Source organism: Manacus candei, unplaced genomic scaffold (genome assembly GCF_025592945.1).
Source record: "Manacus candei isolate 608988 ecotype Guabito, Panama unplaced genomic scaffold, ASM2559294v1 h1tg000015l, whole genome shotgun sequence".
Lineage (NCBI taxonomy): Eukaryota > Metazoa > Chordata > Aves > Passeriformes > Pipridae > Manacus > Manacus candei.
This window is the reverse complement of record NW_026138063.1, coordinates 19,499,154-19,518,302: the sequence shown is the minus strand read 5'-3', so window position 1 is coordinate 19,518,302 and position 19,149 is coordinate 19,499,154. Positions and strand designations below refer to the sequence as shown.

Sequence of the window (19,149 nt, the reverse complement as noted above, 5' to 3'; positions counted from 1 at the left end):
GAGGTGTGGATAAAAATAAATCAGCTTTGTGCCTGTCTACAGGAGTCTCAACACAGACTGTGATCTATAAGCTCAAACACAAGGTCTGTATTTCTCAAAATAACTTCCTACTCCAGTGCCCCCTGCTAAGCAGTCTTCCACAGGGAGTTTTCTTTTAAGCGGCATTTTATTTGTAACAATTAATTACTAACTATACTTCATTCTTTAATGTATTGGGTGAAAAGGGGGGAAAAAAGATTGAAAGTTATTTGGAAGAAAAGTGCACCAGATGCAAGTTTGATGGCAATAAAAATATAGTAGTAATAATCTTTAGGTGTACTGTCACTGAAATAAGTGTGTTCCAATTAATCTTTGCACAAAATCCCCATATTTGATATTACTGCAAAGAATCTTCAAGACATCTAAGTCTCCCACACACTGATTCTCCAATAGCTCAGGCAGGGCCCTGTTTTGCCCTGGACAAAAATGTGCTCCATCTAAATTTGGATCAGCAGTACTTTACACACAGAGAAAGCACATCAGTAATTACAAGCTAAGCTCCAGCAACAGGTGTAATATATATTTTAAAAAATGCTCAGAGTTCTTAATTCTGGAAAAAGAAAGACCCTAGATTGCATTGGGATATATAGATCACCTTGATTTCCAGCATAATAAAGAATAAAGGTAACATTTATAAGTATCTTTAAAAGTAAGGGACTACATCCAGTAAAAGAAGTTATTTTCCCATTGAGTTATAAAAACCATGATACACTCAATATGACCCAAGCAAATATTGGGAAAATTATTCTTTTTTCAACTTCATCAGAGTTAGACTTGGTTTTGTTTACCACATCCTCAAGCAAACTACAGGAAGGCTAAAAGTAAGTGGACTAATACAAAGATCCTTTCAGAACCATTTGACATCTAACCAAGGTTAGATGGAGCCTAAATGAAAATTTGCCTTTATCAAACAAACTATCATTTACTACTGGAAAATACTTGGAAGTCACATACAAACCACACCACTATGTTGAATGTAAAACCATGTGGGATACTACACAAACACTACAAATAGCTTCAGAGGAGAAAAACAAGCCTTTTGGCCAACAGATTAATAAAGAAAAATAATATCTAGATACTAGAAATCCAAGGGGGTTTACATTCCAGCCATTCTTTCAACAAACAAACTGACACACACTTTTCCCCAAAGCACTGTGCAGACACAGAAATTGCTACTAGAATCACAGGATCAAGAGCAGTTGTGCATTTTCATATTTAGCAGGAACTCTGTTACAGTTTACAGTAAAGAGATCAAATATAGAGACAAGTTTGAAGGAAGTAATTTACACATTATGGAAGTTTAATGGAGTGTTAAAACCCAGAAGTTTAATAACACTTCTGACTACTTGAATAATCCCCATCATGAACAGAGATCTTCCTCCACAGTGAAGGAATGAATGAAAAATATATTCAATTGCCCTACATATCATCTTCATCACAAATTTATGGCAAAGGGCTTTTTGTTACAATCCCAGTCTTTCCAGTTCTCCTTTTTATTTTTCATCCCTTCCCCCCCTTTCCCTGTACATCCCTTTGTCAGCTTCTTTAACATTAGGAAGCCACATGTGGCTGAAAATTTTATCCATTTTTTAGCACACTTCAAGATTTTTATGTCCCCACGTGGCACTTCTAGAAAGAGAAGGATCATGGAAGCACACTCAACCCTCACCTTTCATTAGGTAGCAGATACCTGGTTTAATCCCAATCTAGACTAAGTAAGTATCAAAACACATCATCACGTCTGATTAACAAAGTGTGTTTTGTTAATCAAGGGGAGCAGAAAAGGTAGATGTAGTGTCAGGCTCCTCACTGAAATTCTCTTAAGGATAAAAACACAAAACACAAACACAGATCCCAATTTCTGAAGCTACTGCATGGATTTAATGACAATATGTGTGAGACACATGCTGCAAAGATAAAACCTTTGGGTAGGAAAGAGAATGCACCAGGTTACCTCATAAGGACACTGCTGGTACAATTAGGACATTTAATTATATTCCAAAGTGGTCCCTAAGAACAATTCCCTTGCTTGGGAACCACTACCTTAAAACGTTGGTCAGAAGAATACAAGAGCAGCCACTTGACTGGTGAGAATTTGGAGGGAAAGTCTTTGGTGAACTGTGCCACAGCTGCAGCCAACACAGACCCCTAACAGCAACAAGACAATGCACCTTAAAGAGCTATAATGGGAACATGGCACAGGGTACTCCTGACCAAAGAATCCCAGGCCCAAAAGTCCCCCAGTCACTGTTCTGGCCAAGCCCTACATAGATACTTCAGCTACCCAGCTCAGGTACCAGAGGATGGCATTCAGAGCTGACCCTGCACTACAAAACCAGGCTCAGAAGCTGAGAGGGCATGTTCTGCTCTGCTGACAAAGGATTCAGAGTGATCTAAGCAGGGGGGAACTCTCAATACCAATAAAAAATAAGGTAGTCAGGCTCCATTCAATTGCACTGTGTAGAAATCACTGTGATTTATGACTTCTGCCAAGAACCAATTGCAGAGAGGAAAAAAACCACCCCTGTGTGTGCCTCTCATACTAAGCATACAGCACCTCATGTCTGTGCAAGACACAGGAGCAACCAAGGCTGCCTGCTTTACAGGGACACAGTACTGAAGGAATTAATTCCTAAGGCAATGGGAAAATACTACATGGGAGAACTTCCAAGTCACAAATTCTGCTTACTTAAGCTAAGCTGCTTAATCAAGTTAATTGAAGGCATTAAAAAAGCATCTGGAGAAGAACACATTCACCAACCAGTCTCTAGCCATTCCTGATCTGGTGTTACTTTTTCTGGGCGCCAGATCCCCTGCTGGCACAGCACAATCTATCATCAGCCATTACACTGATTACCATCCATTAGTTTTCCTAAGCACAGGCATGAAATTTAAACCTACTTTTGTAATTTATTTACAAGCTGTTCGCATACTGAATATGAAGCGTACACGTAATGCTTCGTGTTAACGAGAGAAATGTAGCTGAATATTAGAGTCGCACGTTAAAGATTACCAGTAGAAATAATAATTCTCTTCACAAAGAATTGTCTATGGAATTTTTGTTTGGCAAGACAAGCAGGACAGAAGCTTACACTCTTTAAAATACAGCTGATTAATAAACAGTGGGGAAACAGGCAAGAACCCACGAGAATGACAAGTTTTAAGTATCAGTCCCATAAATATAAAATTCAATTAAAATGTCATTATAAAAAACACTGAGAACGGAGTTGGGACCCTTATTAAAAAACAATGATTTTCTTCCCTTCCATTAAGGCAGAGTGATTAAAATGAAAGATAATCCCCTTTATTTCAAAAGCTAATTATTACATGTAATAAAATTTCTTCTTGTACCACGAGACCTAAACACACAAATTGAATTCCAGCTAGACCATCAACCCACACATCTTTGCTGTAATAAAGTAACTGCTTGAATTTTCCCTTACAATCATATTTCTACAACAGACTATCACGCTCAGCTTTGATTTGAGCATACCACATTTCTTACCACTGTGGAAACCAAGCACAGAACAGCTGTGGAAGCAAAACCAACTATATACAAATATTCAGACCAAAAACAATTACACGCAAAAAATTCCTTGTGAAGACCACTTCACTGGGAACTCTGAGGAAAGTTATATTAAACTGACAGTTCGGCCTTGGCCTAAAGATTATCCAGAGGAAGCATCCCACACACATTTTTCACCAGAGGTGTAAAAGATGCCTGCTCTGCACAGTTCAGATGCCTGCCCAAAGTGCCCATACTGCCAACCAGCAGTACTCCAGAAGAACTGAGCTGCTTGCCATGCTACTGCTTCCTACATTGTTAATTCAGATGTCTAAATTTAGATGCCAGCTTTAGCCAGTGATTTTCCCACTTCTTCCAACAGTCAAAACAAAAAGAAAACCATCTCTGCATTAATTCATTATCTCCATCCATCTGCTGAAGCAAACATGATGTCAGAACTCCACACACTGGAATTATGTTACACCAACAGTAAACCAACCTCCAGCTACAGGGTGAGAGAAATAGTCTCTGCTCATCTCCTGAGTGACTGCACACCGAGCAGCAGTTGCTGCTAAGTCACATTTCTACCCAGCCTTGGGCATAACTCCCCCAAGTTCCTAAGTGTTTTACCACAGGGAATACATAAAGTCTAAAAATAAAGAGAGTAAAGGGAGAGGGTTGGCTTCTGCATTCATGAAGACTTCCTGCTCCCATGTCCTCTATTAGCGGGATGTGGGTGGAGTACAGCAGTAAAAGTGAACTCTCATCAGTTGCTCTCATGTCCCTGGAGTATCGATACATTTCAGCTTGAATTTCCCTTTGGTGTCTTTTTCCAGCAGTCAAACTGTGATGACCTAGCACATATGGATTTTTTCTCCCCTTGCACCATTATTCAGCATTGCTAGAAAGAGGTGTATTTGAGTAAAAATGAGCTGTTAATTCTTGTTACAGGGTCTAAGAGCAGGAAATACAAGCCAATTATCAATGCTGGAGGTGGTTCACTGAAACAAAAGAAGTAATTGTAAATCAAAAGACCACATGAATTCAAGGCAGCAGCCTCGTGCACTTTCTCCCATCCCAACTGCAGCTTACTGAGGTGAAGGAAGGAATGTTACCACGTCAGCGCCGACTCCTCACAGGCGTTTGAGCATCACAGAAGGATCTTGCAGCAACTCTGACAGTTTCTGACAGGTGCACCCTGCCTATGAGGTCTATTTTCACTCCCTGTTTCATTTTTAAATCCTGACAAATATTTAGGCTTAGTCCCTTTGGCAAATTAATCACCTTTTCTCCAGGTGCACCCTCAAGAACTCACGCTGCTGAACATTCCCCTCTTTCCCTGTTCCTGCTACATCCACACTCCAATACATGGCTATCAAGGGAGAAATCTCACAGGCGAGCCTCTCTTCCATCTCTCCACCCACACATTTTGCTTCAAATACCATTAAAATGAACACCAAAACTTAAAAACAACAAGTACATATTCCAGGTCTCATGCTCATGCTTGTTTAATATATCTTGTTCTATTTAAACCTCAAAGGATAAGACACCATACAAGTTGTAGCAAATCCTTCCTGAGCACATTCTTGCATCTTTGGTAGACAATCATTACACTTACAACACTGCATCTTAGTCTAAACAAGCCATCAATGAACTGTGTGTAAGGTTTTCTAGACTACTGGAAACAGTTACATCAGCACTGACCAAAGTACAAAGGCATTCCTTTATTTTATGTTATAATATTTTAAATGATCAAAAAGCTTCAATGCATTATTTGCCTTTGATTACAAGAGATAATAGAAATCCCACCCTTTTTCTCCTAAAACATCAAAACCAAAGGACTGTATAAATATTTAGTGAATGATCGGTACACTCTGAATTAGAAGCGAGAATATCACAGAATTACCCAGATGTTAACAGCATCAGAGACTGATGGTACTGAAATGCAGGGACAGTCAGGTGCTGGCACAAACCAGATTTAACACTAATGTGCAGCAACGCAGTCAAAACGAGGTCAGGGTGGCAATGTTCCTGTCTTTTATACACTTTGATGTGTCATCGTCTTTACTTCAAACAACTTCTGTCATCTCTGAAATGCCTGACAACAGTTTTCAACAGCAACAAGGAAAAGAGTATTTTGACTTCTTTATGCTGCATCACAGTTTTTGAAAGAACGATGACATAATGCACCTAAACCTCCTTGTGGGGTCAGACCCCCAAAATAACCACCTGCACTCCACAAGCACGGGATGAAAACATCAAAGGTCAGAATTTAATTTCTCAATAGTCTCAGGTTTAACACCTGCCCAGAGGTGCACTCACTGCTGGCTCCTTCTTTCCTGGGCAAAGGATGAAATAATGGCCCTGCCCAAGTGAATTAGCTGGAGCCTCAAAATATTCTCAGTCTTTGAAAGAGTTCAGCATGAGCTCATATCACTTACTGAGATCCTCAATGTAAATCCAAGTAGAGTAGTGATAAGCCACAAGGAACAGATACTCAATTCCCCATGCAAATATGTTACACAAATCAGACTAAAATATCTGCAAGTACACCTTTACAAGTTAAATTAGGATAAACTTTCAAGATAACCAAACAAATGGAGTCGTTAAAATTTAATTTTAATGAGGGTTTTTTTAACCTCAACCAAGCGTCTCAGCCAGAAAATAACACAAACAATGCCATAAGGACCAGGCTCCAATTTTAACTCATAAATCCCCACTTCAGCTATACTGAATTTTAGGATCATTTATAACTTGAGCCAACAATTCACAGAAATTAAATCAAACACAGGACATACTACAGAATTAAATGCAATGACATCACTGAGCAGGGAAAATAAGTACAAACAAATTAAACTTTATTTTAAAGCAACTATTCACTTCATAACACTACAGTTCTGCAGTCAAAAGCACATGACAACCTTTGGTGAGGAACAGAGCAGAGCTTATTTTAGAAATGGAGTCTAAAACATTTAATCTGGAAAACAAAGTTTCAAAAGTACCAGTACTGGCTCCCAGATTACTCTGTGTGTCCAAACTACCTTTAAAGTAATTCTCAAAACAAGAAACCTTTTATAATTTTGCTAGTAACTTAGAAAATATTTAAAGCTCAATGTTCAAAATTCCCTTTATTTACCACTAAAACCAACTATTTCCTTGGCTATACAAAAATTTGACTGTCATGGCATTTTCTCTCCTGTCAAGTAACACAGTCCTTGTTGACAACATAGTGCATTTATTGTTTAATTTTGTGTGGCTTCTATCATTAGGAAATAAGCTCAAGATTTTGGAGAATTAGTTCACTTTTCAAAGACAGCAGCCAACTTTCTTTCAAGTCATTTTCATCTTTCCCTTACAAAACTATTTGTTAGAATATTCTTAGAGAAAAACAAAAAACCCAGTACACAGATCATGACTGTGCCTACAATCCGCATTTAGCCATTTCTGTGGACAGCCCATTCTCAGTATAAAATGTAGCTGTGATGTAAATACTTTATGCAACAAGGCTTTCTTTTAAAATTATGACCTCCAGCATGTAATGAAAAAAAAAAATCTATCCTTTTACTAGAGGCAATTTGTTTCTGCATTCATTTGAAGAAGAGATGGAGGAAAAGTAGTTAAAATTAAATGACAACTGAGTACCTAAGCCTTTCATCAGATTTGAAAAATCTCACTTTTGTCCATGTCTAAAGCCATGCAAGTGCTCTCACATGAAAAAGCAATTCTAAGCAGGTTGATTTTTAAACATTCAAGAAACATTCAAGAGACACCTTTTCCAACCAAGGCTACATGAGGCTGTTGCTGCTGCTACCAGGTGTAGAGAGAGCTTGAATGGTCTCTAGGTATGGGCCTCACTTTCCCCTCTTACACAGAGCTGGGCCATATTCAGGTATCCAGCAGAAAAAACGCTGAAGAAATACAACAGCAAAGTCAGCAGCCAACAGTCCCTTCTGCTGCCTGCAGACAAAAGGAATCCCAGGATGTCCAGCCACTTCACAAGAAGCTCACTCAGCAGCTCCCCATCCCAGGAAGGGGAGGTTTCAGGAGCTGAACTGCAATCCAGACCATGGTTAGGTCCCAAAGCATGGACCTGTTTCTGTAGGAGGGAAATCCTCACTCTTCTGACAAGACAGTGTAAATATGACCAAATCTTTCTTCTCTCTCAAAATCTCTTTGCAAAATCTTCTTCAGGAGTTGTTACCACAGAAAGGCACAAGAGCAGAAAAGTGCACACCAGACTTTGGCAAAAGGGTAGAGTGAGAAAGGCAGTGTAAGAACAAGCTTTTGGAAGTGTGTCTTTAAATGAAGAGAGCAAACTCAACTAAGGAGTCTGCTGTATGGCTCTGAAAGCATTAGCTTGCAATCAGCTCCAAGACAGATCTCATACATTGCTGAGCTTCGTGCTGCACACCAAAGCTTACTTGTCGCTTCAGCCCCTGACAAATCCTCCAAGATAAAGTTGCTAAGTCACCCACACTCTGCAGTGCAACACAATAAAACCTGTCATCTGACACCAGCCATGAGCAGGATTACCCCATGATGTTCAATCCAAAGATACACGAAATAAGCATAGAGAAGCAAAGAATTATAGAGAATACTGCTCAGCGTTGGTCTAAGTTCAAATGGCTTCAGTATGAACAGATTTAGGTCACAGAACACCTGTGTTTTAGCCCAGGCACCTCACCTCTTCTTCCTTAAAGAAGGAAACCATGTGTCCTTCATTGCCATGGCCAAACCACAGCAAATCATTCTGCATTTCAATTGCTACAGAAATTAGGTGCTGCACCACATTGGCTTCTGAGGCAAAAGTGACATCCACTTAAAAAAGACACCCCCCAAAAAATATAAATTCACATACATGTACATTTCAATAGGTTAGTACCTATTAGTGGAAAAGAAGCCAAAGGAAGGGAAGCAATGAGCTCTACACAGTACTCCTGATGGGCAGGCGCCCTCTAACAGAACGGAGGTAGACAAAATAGAGCCATCAAGCTTTAATCAATTATTGACAGTCAAATTGCAACTGCAGTTCTTAACCCAAAGTCGTGGTACCCTGTGAGCCCTGCTCTCTCAATCAGCACGGCTCCCAAAACATAAGCCACATTTTCTTGCTCTCCTCTTTGATGCATTTTTCCACACTGCCACCAAGGCTACTGGGGCACACTGTTCTCTTTAAGCTTTGCTTTCACATTAAATCTCTTCAGGGCAAGGATTTTTCCTTGATAGGTTGTGAATGCTACCGATTATACTGTCAGTTTTCCAAACACATCCCCCCCCCCCCCCCAATCTAATTTTGTCACCATCCATCTGAAGGACTGTGGGCTGTGGAGCTGTACAAGCAGCTGAGGCAAAGGAGAGGCATTTCCTGACATCATTCCAGATGTCACCTGAAAATGGGATTCAGACAGTACCCACCACTTCAAATACTTTAACCCTTGAGAGAGCCCAGGTCAAGCACACTGCACTGCTGTCTTCAAGCAACACTAGCTTGGACACTGTAACAAAATAACAAACAACTGTTGTTTTTTGAGAAACTTATCAGTAAACTCCGTATTCAGCCCTTTTGGAGGAGCACTCCCTAGTGTATTTGCAGTCTAGCACCAGTATTAATGATGCAAATGCACCTTTTCAGAGCAAGTAAGCAAAATGCTCCAAACAACCAACCCCCACAAACAACCTGAGCATAAGTCGACTGAAGTTAAAGAAGTCTGAAGACATGAACTGCTCTTCCAGGAAGCACGTGATGCATTAACATCTTATCCCACAGCACAAATGCATGCCAGCTAACAGAGTTACACGTTACAAAGACAGCTTAAAGTCAGGCCTGAAGGCTGTGTGTGCTGCAGGGAGTGACGCAGATTCACTACCATGTACACAACGCCATGAAAAATAAGTGTGGGCGAGGTAGCTATCTGGTCTGGCAAGTTTCAACCCACAGCACATGTTTATTTTCAAACAGTAAGTCCAACAACAATAACTTCTAGAATTATTAGCAAATATTTAGCTACACAGAGCAACTTTACATAGAGTTTCAACTTCCAAAACTGGTTAGCTGTTCAGTGGGCAGGTTTAAGCAATTTCTTCATCACAGGAAATGGATCTATACTGGCTTAATAAATAGCTTAAATTGCCAGGACAACATGTGTGTATCTCCACTAGCCTCCAGTTGCACACTCATTGACAGAGCTCAGGGAGACTACACCAAGTTCACTGTGTCCATCTAAACAGAGTTTTGCCAGCATGGAGCCCTTCATCACTGGAGCCACAAGTCCAGGTTTGCTCCCTGGATGGCACCAGGAAGGTAGGCACCAGCCTCCACTCCTCTCTGTCATCAGTCTCATTTTGGTCTTCAGGATTTATCGAGTCCAGCAATATTTACGTCCACCCTCCACCCTAGGAGGATTGCTAAGAAGAAGACACATCTAGGTTTCCTTTACACGGATATTCTATTAAGAAGAGTGCATTTATCCTCGCTAACTGATGGTGGAAATAGAAGAGAGTATCAAGGACACTCTGCATTACCATTATTCAACCTGAGATTTACCAGCCTGGGATTTACCACTTTGAGGGCCTCAAATTTGCACTGAAGTGATGTTGCCCCAGCACAAAAAGAATCGAGTAGAGGGTGTCAGTGAGCAGCCAAGGAGGCTAAAGAGAGCAGACAGCTAAAACACAGCTGGCTTACAGACCTTGAATCTGGTAAAGGCATCCCTCTTTCTACCCGCCACTTCTTGGACTTGCAGAATTATGGGGATGGGACAGTTGAGTATCTAGCATGACATTGCTCTTCAGTATAGCCAAGTAGTTTTAACAATTAACATCTCAGAAAACCATGCAATGCCTTCTTCCTCAATTGCTCTCATTGTGTTTCAAATGTGTAGGCAAAACAGCTCCTCAAAGGAAAACTCTCCAGCTGTCTCAATTAAAAGAAGCCAACTCAAAGTAACCATCAGACGAGTCCTGTAATATGGCATCAAGTGCCACTATGAAAATTATCTTCCTTCCCCCCAATAAGAGGTCAGTGTCTTATACACAGAAGAGGAGCAAACAGTGATTGTGAAGGAAAATGAGACAAGAATAGCTTCCTTGAATTTTTCTTGGTACATGGAAAATCCATTACGGGAGTTTACACAGCAACAATGAAGCCTGACAAGTTAATGAGCTGCTGCTTGTGGAGTCACCGGAGAGATGGCCCATCGTTCAGGAATTCCTATGCTGCACAAACACGACTCATAAAGATGACTGTAATTTGGTCAAACCAAAAATCCGAAATTCTGGTTGTTTCAAGAAACAAGATATCTGATTATTAATTCTCCTGCAGGTTTTCATGCCTCTATTAATAAAAAGAAAAAAAAAATCTCACAACTCTGAAAAGTTCCTGGCAAAAAGGTGGCACTGCTTTGTTATTCCCGAGCCCCAAAGCCTGTTGAGCAGGAAACCCGGTGTTTCAAATCTGGCTGCAGAGACATTTGCAAAGACAAACACACTGGCAGGATGGCATGGGTGTGAACACAGGGCTCTCCGAGCCTACCAGCACCAGTATGTACTTCCAGAGCAACACCCACATGAGGGCCTCAGCAAGGCACAGAACTGTGAAGTTTTATCATCCTTGTGATGCAGAGAAGTACCGGGCCTCCCTTCAGCCCTGGCAGGGACACTGAGGCACAGGACGGTCATCCAAGGACATCCAGAGTCAGCAGCAAGACACTGAGGCACATTAGCTACCAAGGAAACCAGACTTACATGACTAAGGCCAGTTATAAAACTTCCGCTTGTTGTTAAGAGAACATAGGGTATCTGGCATTTCTCTGTCAGCAGCACCAAATAATCTCACAGCAATTTGATATTCACGTCCCTGACGGGCTCCTTTAGTTACAGAAACAACATTAAAAATGTAGCATCCTTCGAGATACCCTGCACGAGACAGGCCAGTTTCAGCCATAAGCATCAAGAGTAACTCTATGGGGCTATTTTTTCTCCTGATAAGCTCTTTTGCAACATGGAGATACCTTATCAGGGATTGCTTCTGTCACCGGAAGGCAAACAGAGGACTGTGAAAATAGCAGGTATGACTTAAACACCGAAGGGCTGTAGTCTACATCAAACCAGCGGCTGAAGTGGTAGCTGGCCATCTCTCTATATAGGACATTTCCCACCCTGTAGCAGTCTACACTCTAAGTCCTGGGCACAAAGAAATAAATATGATCCGCTGCCAGCACGGACGCTGCCACATCAACGCCGAAGCCTCTCCAGGAATGAATGAGGCTGCGAGGGCACAGCGTTCAGCTCCCCTGCCCTTGGTGGTTCTGCAGGAACAGCTTCCCACCAGAGACAGCAAACCCCACCGCCTGGCTCCGAGTTCTCACAACTAACATGAGGGCAAATTCAGTCAATACCTCCCTTTGTTGAAACACAAGTCTCGCATACAAATTCAGGCTTGTCTTGACAAAGGTTCAGCTTGCCTCTTACTCGTACAGAGAGGACAATTTAGTATTTCAGATCCGTCTAAGTTGAACTGAGGTCTGATTTTTACTGCCTGAAAAAGCATCAAGTAACCACTGTAAAACATTAGCTTGTGGCAATCGTTAGGCAAGAGGTTTTGCTTTCGCCAGCGCGAAGTTAGATTAATTCAGCTCACAAGAAACGTAAATCTCTAGTCATTCAACATCTAGAAAGAATTCTAATATGTAGCTCAGGAAACTAATTTCTACTGTAAACCATTTCGTTATAAACCAGAAAACGGTGCACAAGTGTATTTCTCTACACACCAGCTTGAAAACTAGCAATGTTTTTTTTAAAAAAAAACAAACCACAAACGCGTCTCCACACACGGTCCAACAAAACACAGAATTCCCACGAACTGAAGAATTCACCCACCGCAAACTTACCATAAACCCCCGGCACAGCACCGCCGCCGATCCGCTACGCCGGCAGAAAAGGGAATCCCGGGGAAAAGAGGCGCGGATCCCAAGTAAACAAACTCGGGAGCCCCCCGTCTCCCCGCCCGCCGGAGCGCGTGTGCCCCGCGCCCGGGAGAGGCTGATCCAGCCGCCGCCTTCCCGCGGGCGCCGGGACGAGCCGCTGCCCCGGGGAGGGAGGCGGGAGGAGCCGGGAGGAGCCGGGAGGCGCCGCGGCCCGGACCGCGCCCGGGGGGCTGCGGGGCTCGGCTGGGCTCGGCTGGGCTGCGCTCGGCTCGGCCGGGCCGCCCGGGAGCCCCGCCCGGAGCCCGGGGGCGGCGGCCTGCGGCGGCTACCGGGCTTTGTGCGCGCTGCCTCCCCCTGGGCCGCCCGCCGCCGCCTCATGCGAGAGCCGGCGCAGCTGGGCAGCGCGGCGAGCGCCGAGCCCCCTCGCGAAAGCCGATCCCGCTGATCTCATCACCGCGGGTTACTAATCCAATGACCGGGGAATTAACAGCAGATGGCGACGCCCCTTCGCCCCCGCCCCAGCCCGGTCCGGCCCGGCCCTCGCGGACGCGGCGGCAGCTCCGGCAGCTCCGGCACCCGCGGAGCGCAGCCCGACAGCGCCCGCCCGCTCCCGCAGCGCGGCCGGGCCGGGCGCCCCCGGCAGCCCCCGGCTGCCCCCGCCGCTGCTCGCGCGTGAAACTCGCCCTCGGACACCGGCAAACTTTCTTAGCAGCGCCTCATCGCCTACTGCCCGCACCATCCCTGCCCGCACCATCCCTGCTCGCACCATCCCTGCCCGCATCGTCGCCGGGGCGGACCGAGCGGCGGCTTCGCACCTCCAGGAAGGCACAGCAGCGGCTTCCAGCGTGCCGCTCTGCCGGGGAAGCGACGGGCAAATGAAATGCCCGAAGTCCTTCTAGCGAGTCCCTGCTGGCGTCTCATAGTCTGCGAGGGAGAGCCGAGCGGGAGCCGGGCAGGGATGGCACACGGGCTTAGTGCCGCGCATCGGGCACTGACATGAGAACTAAGCACACACGTTCTTGGGGGCTTGCAGGGGGAGAGGAGAGGATTGCATTACTGGTCTTTGTAAGCCACGTACATGCAGGTGAAACTCTAATTACACTTTTCAATGCCAAAACCAACCCCACGCTTCTAGATGAGCTTCAAGTCTTCTACAAGGCTACAGCAAGGCAAGTCCTGTCAAACCGGTGCAGGTTACAGAACAGTCAAAAAGTGAACACTTCCATCACTGCTCATTAATATCAGTAAATAACAACCTAAAAATCAGGGGTTTCTAACCCTAATAAGCTCTGGCCCTAAACCAACCTCCCCCTCTCCCTTTGGGAACACCAGCCTAGGTTCATACAGATGTTGTGTTTTCCCTCTCACACGTACAGCACTTGGGTCCATGCTCAAGGCAAGAAATGTCAGATGCCGCTACTCGTCACATTACAAAATTCCTACCCCAAAAACTAGATTATCCACTCTTAGAGACCTTAGACCAGTCCATAAAGCTGACATAAAATAACTGTCTCTTCCAGGACAAGACAATAAAAACTTAGAGAGGTGAAGAACTTACATTAGTAAGTAGTTTTCCTCAAATTCTCTTCTACCTATGCATTATGCTTCTGGACATGGAGAGGGCAAAGTTTTCCTCCCCTGCGCTTTCACGGTGATACCTATTTCTACATTATTTTTATTTCTTTTACTAAAGTCTGCAGACAGACTTTTAGCAAAGAACTGAGCCAGACAAGAGAAATACCCGTGCTTAGACCATAAAAAAATAGAGAGGAAATTCTGCAAATTCTTTGAGAGTCTTCAGTCAAGAAATCCTCAGTACGAGCTGCAGTAAAACCGGCTGTGTGTTTCACACATGCCATGTAGGCACAGTGTCAGATAATGGCAGCGCCCCTTCTGTGGAGACCTAGAGGTGCCTCTGGGGGTCAGACACTCCTGAACCCTTATAATATATTTTAGAAGAGAGCACTAAACTCCAACTCCTCTCCAGGCCCTGCGTACACAGCCATTTGGGATGTACAGTAGATAGAAAACAAAGGATGAATGGGAGTTTTCTATATGCTCAACAGTTCTTTAGCCTAGAAAAGGCTTTCTACTGCTTCCCATTCCCTCAGGCAGTCTTTGTCTGGTTTATATATACACATACATGGAAGTCTTGACATGAGTAGTCGTCTGTGCTCTTGCTAGCAGACAAGTTACTGAATTTAAATCCTCTTCTTGCATGTGAGCAGCAGCTAATATCTATTCCATGGCACTCCCTGGGGAGAGGAGCCCTAGAATGAGCAATGTCTGAACAGAGTCAGTGGGCCAAGTCTGTGCCTTGGAGGATGTTTTGCTTTCTTTTCCTCGGTTTTTAACAGCCTTATTTCTCTTACACACTTTCCCAAAACAGCAGAGTCTCCTAACACTTCTTTTGGCAGCAAGCAGTGTGTTTCCCAGCGTAAGATGCGATGTGGTCCTTCGTGCCTGTGCCAAGCTTGATGCAAAAAGCAAACTTGGAAAGACCTTCTACATGGTTTGTAATACTAATTCTACAAAAGAAGATTAAAGAAATCACATTGGAAGTCAACTTTTGTATCTTTTCAGCCAGCTTTAGACACATAGGTCTGAAAAGTGCACAAAGCGGAGATCAATCAGGGAGCACAGAGTTTTGGGAACACACTTCATGTGCAAATGTGAAAACACTTGAGGGTGTAGAAAGTGTCATTTTGATTAATGAGGGCTACAACATGCTATTTGTATATAGATGAGAACATAAAAGAGTAGGAAACAATCACATTTTAAAATATTAACACAATTTTGAAACAGACTTTGAGCATGGTACAGATACAGCCAGTTCTTTTGAGCTGATCTCACACAAGACCTGGGGAGGAGAGGAAGAGGTGCATGTTTGTGTAACATTATGAACCTTTAAAGATAAACTCTGTAACGCAAAACCAACAAAATGGACCATTTGGTAGTTTCTGGAACTGCACATCACAGGTGGCAGAACCCAGGCTGTATCATAAGCATTGTGCATTACTCAGATTCTCTGAAGTCTTCCACTGGTTTGAAATTACCTCACAAAATAAAAATCACAGTCCGAAAGGAAATCTTAAGAATAATATACATTGTACTTGACTGGGAAACACCATGGTTAGGTGGTGAGGGGCAGGTGAGAAATCTTCTGCCTCTCCAATCACCTTGGAATTGCTGGGCAGACAGTTGAGAGTAAAAGCTGTTCACTGCTGTCCATGAAACAGTAAGTGCAGCTGAGAAAAAAAGATGAGGAAAAAGAAAGTTGATTTAGATCAACTAAATCTTTTTGTGCAAGTTCCAGGTAAAAGTAGAGGGGAGAGTTGAGCAAGGCCACAAAGAAAAGGTTATCAGCTGAATGGACAGTATGGACAAAGCCCACCTTCAAGTCCGTAAGACAGCACAAATATTCAACTGAGGTTTATCTATTGTAAAGAACTATGCTCCATTGTATCATATTTTCCATTTATCGTGCCTAAGGGACCCATATTATTTCTAACAGACCTCTTAGGTACAGCAATACTAAAGTCATCATGCCTACAGGGGAGCCAACACTGAGAATTATGATGAAAATCTTTGTTTTAGATATTTGGATATTTTACATAGTTTGGATATTTTAAATATCCACAGGAAAATATGTGACCTTAGCTATAGTTGTCCAAAGTCCACAAAATTCCCACTCAAGATGTTTAAACCTTAAGAGTATTCCAGTCCTAAATCTCTGCTTCCATGAATGCTGGACATTTGTATGAAAGTATCCAGAGAAACACAGAAGCACATGCCTTTTAAAACTTTTCATTCTGACCTGGCCATACACCAGAAGCCATGAATTTGGACTTTACCACTCCTTGGAGCCTTCCAAAACCATTAATCAGGAACCTAGAGTACGTGCATCTCCTAATGAACTGACAACTTGCTACTGAGACTGAGATGTGCTTCCATAGGCCGTTGAGCAGAGGTTAGAATTTACCTTCTTGGAGTTCATCCCCCTAAAACCACAGTGACAAAACCCCACAGAGATTAGGAAGTCAGCACTTGCATAAATGTTTCATTAGTTCAAAGATTCCAAACAGAGGATAAAGATCCTGCATACCCCATTTGAGAAACAAGGATGACATTCAGAAATACTTAAGAATGCAAAAGCAGCCTATTTTAAAATGTCAAAAGTCCACCTATCCAAAACCAGAGCTATTCACAGCCTCAGATGTATTTCCGAAGCTTAGTATGTGCTTCATGTCCTACAACACAGTCAAGTCTCTTCCCCAAACACATCAGATAAGGGGGGAAAAAATCAGACTACACAAACACAATGCTCTCAGGTAAGAAGAAAGCAGCTCGAGTTCCCTTTCCTTTTCCTCAGTGTTATCTTCATCAGAGCTCATGGTCTCAAGGACTATCTAAAGTAGCTGATTGCTCTGTGGAGCTGGTATTCAAGTCATTCCCTCATGCAAAATTTAGTGGGACATAGACCAACTGTAAGTTTCCACCAACAGAGAAACAAGACAGTCCAAGGTTTTTAGGGAAGAGTTTTTTCTTTAACACTGTAATGACTCTTTGGCCTGTGCCAGTAGCAAACAAGGAAGGGACATCTCAGAAGATGCAACATAATCAATTCACAAACAATGGCAAAAGTTATTACTGTACTAAAAACAATCCAAAACTCATTCTGCTTACTTATTTAAGGTTCTGCACAACCTAAAGGACAAATGCCAGTGGTTAAATTGCAACACAAACAGAAACCTCTGTCTGAGACTGATCTCTGAGGAGGCAGTTCCTGTTTGGGAAGCCCAGAGGGTCTGTACCTCTACTGGCTGCTGCAGTCCAGGACATACAGGAGTTTTCTCAGAACTTGCTTCAAAACTATATTAGAGCCTTTTAGTCATTACAATGCCACAAACCCCATCAGAACCTGACTGGTGGCTGGTTGACATCATGAGAGTCTGTGGTCTCCACTTTGAACTCCAGTAATGATTGTAATCATCTGTAGCAGTGGCTTTAATTTTCAAGTGGTATTACTACCCTGCACTGCCTGGAGTATGTTGCAACAATCCCATGCAACTATAGGAAGGTAAATTTCAAACACAAATTTTCCAGTTGAAAGAGATGGATATAGAGTCTGGGATGATGGCTATTACAGGAACACCTCAAACCAAGTCAGTACACAAGATTGCTGATGCTGTCCATAATGTTTTGCAAAAGGACAGTGACACAATGAGTTTGGGGTGCAAGTGGATCCTCATTAGCTCACTTAAGTCTCTTTGATGCATCAATACCATCTCAGCTTGGTTTAGACTAAATCATGACTGACCCAATCCCCCAGATCATTTGGTCAGCTCAGCTGCAACGCATGTGAAGGAAATTCAGATTAGATGTTACTGCTGTTTCTGCTAATATTGGTACTTGTTCATTGGGACTGTGAGAGAATAGGTCTTTGTGGCCTCCTGTGGGAAAAGGTTTGACTCTATAGTTAGCAAGAGGTGACTGCATTCTCCTATCTTTTTCTTTTAATGTGAATACATCCCAAAATAATTACTTGTGGAAAGCCAAGAGGTTCATAGTTCGGACCACAGGCAATTTGAGTGTGTAAAACCACAGCACATTAGCTGTTCTTTCAAATCCTGTCATGAGCTAACACGAGTGGGTCTGTCACCCAGACTTCTCCACTATGTATTTCTGGAAATGTCAGTAATAATAATATATTTCTCATACATAGCACCCAGAAATGTTTTAACTGAAAAAGACTGCTTTTGTTTCAAAACTGCTTTCCTAAAATGCTTGGTGGGTAACTTACATAAGATTCCAAAATGTAACTATCAGACAAAGGAAGAGGTAGGTCCAAAAAAAGATCGTTCTCTTTGAAAAGCCAGAATTTATCCTGCATTCTGCTTTACTTCTGGAAGAGAAATTCTGCATTTTCCAAAAGTTTTGGAAGCTGTATCAAAGACAGATTTATTCACATCCTCCCAATAAAAATACATTACTGCTGTTACTCAGCACATTCCAAACATTCACCTTAGTTTTATCCTTTATTTTATAGGTTTTCATATATATATATATATATATATATATATATATATATGTATAAAATATTAAGGGAATGTTAGATACACCTAAGAGTTTTACTACTTCATAATCTTACCTCCTATGTTAAAAAGCCTGGTGAAAATTACTACTTCTAAAAAGGTTAAAAAACTGTTTAGATGTTAGAAAAACATGTATTAACAACACGCTTCAGAGAGCTAAAAAAATTTTACATTGACACATTTTTTCATCATGTTAAAACCTAACCAAACAAAAGAAATAACCAAACAAAAAACCCCACAACTTTGTTTTCCAACCCTGTAATACTTACTCAAAGATAACATTTAAGTCTGACTAATATCAGTGTGGACTCTTTTTTTGTTCAGACTGACTACCAACATCTGAAACTTCAGGAAACTCCATCTGAAACTCTCAGGATTAATCACATTTTTCTGTTCCCTGATTTGAAGGGCAGAGGAGAGGGAAGAGAGCCTCAAAGGTTTTCAGTTATTGCCATTGGAAATTTCTGGGAATATTCTAGCAACTGCAAAGTCTTCTTGAAAGCATTTTGTTTCAGTAAAATTACACTGCTAAGAATTCTAGATATCAAATATGGCCCATGTGAATTCAGAACATACAAAACCAAGT

General features: G+C 42.4%; 1 protein-coding gene across 4 annotated transcripts in view; it reads right to left on the bottom strand.

Moving 5' to 3' along the window:
* The window catches only part of SPSB4 (splA/ryanodine receptor domain and SOCS box containing 4), a 161,421-nt gene that overhangs the window by 71,065 nt on the left and 71,207 nt on the right, over nt 1-19,149 (bottom strand). The window contains exon 1 of one of the 4 annotated variants that reach the window (XM_051782243.1): nt 12,433-12,558. The exons of the other annotated variants lie outside the window; for them this stretch is intronic. The gene's annotated coding sequence lies outside the window, so the exon portion shown is untranslated. Of the gene's footprint in view, nt 1-12,432; nt 12,559-19,149 lie in introns of those variants that run through there. 4 annotated transcript variants of the gene reach the window in all.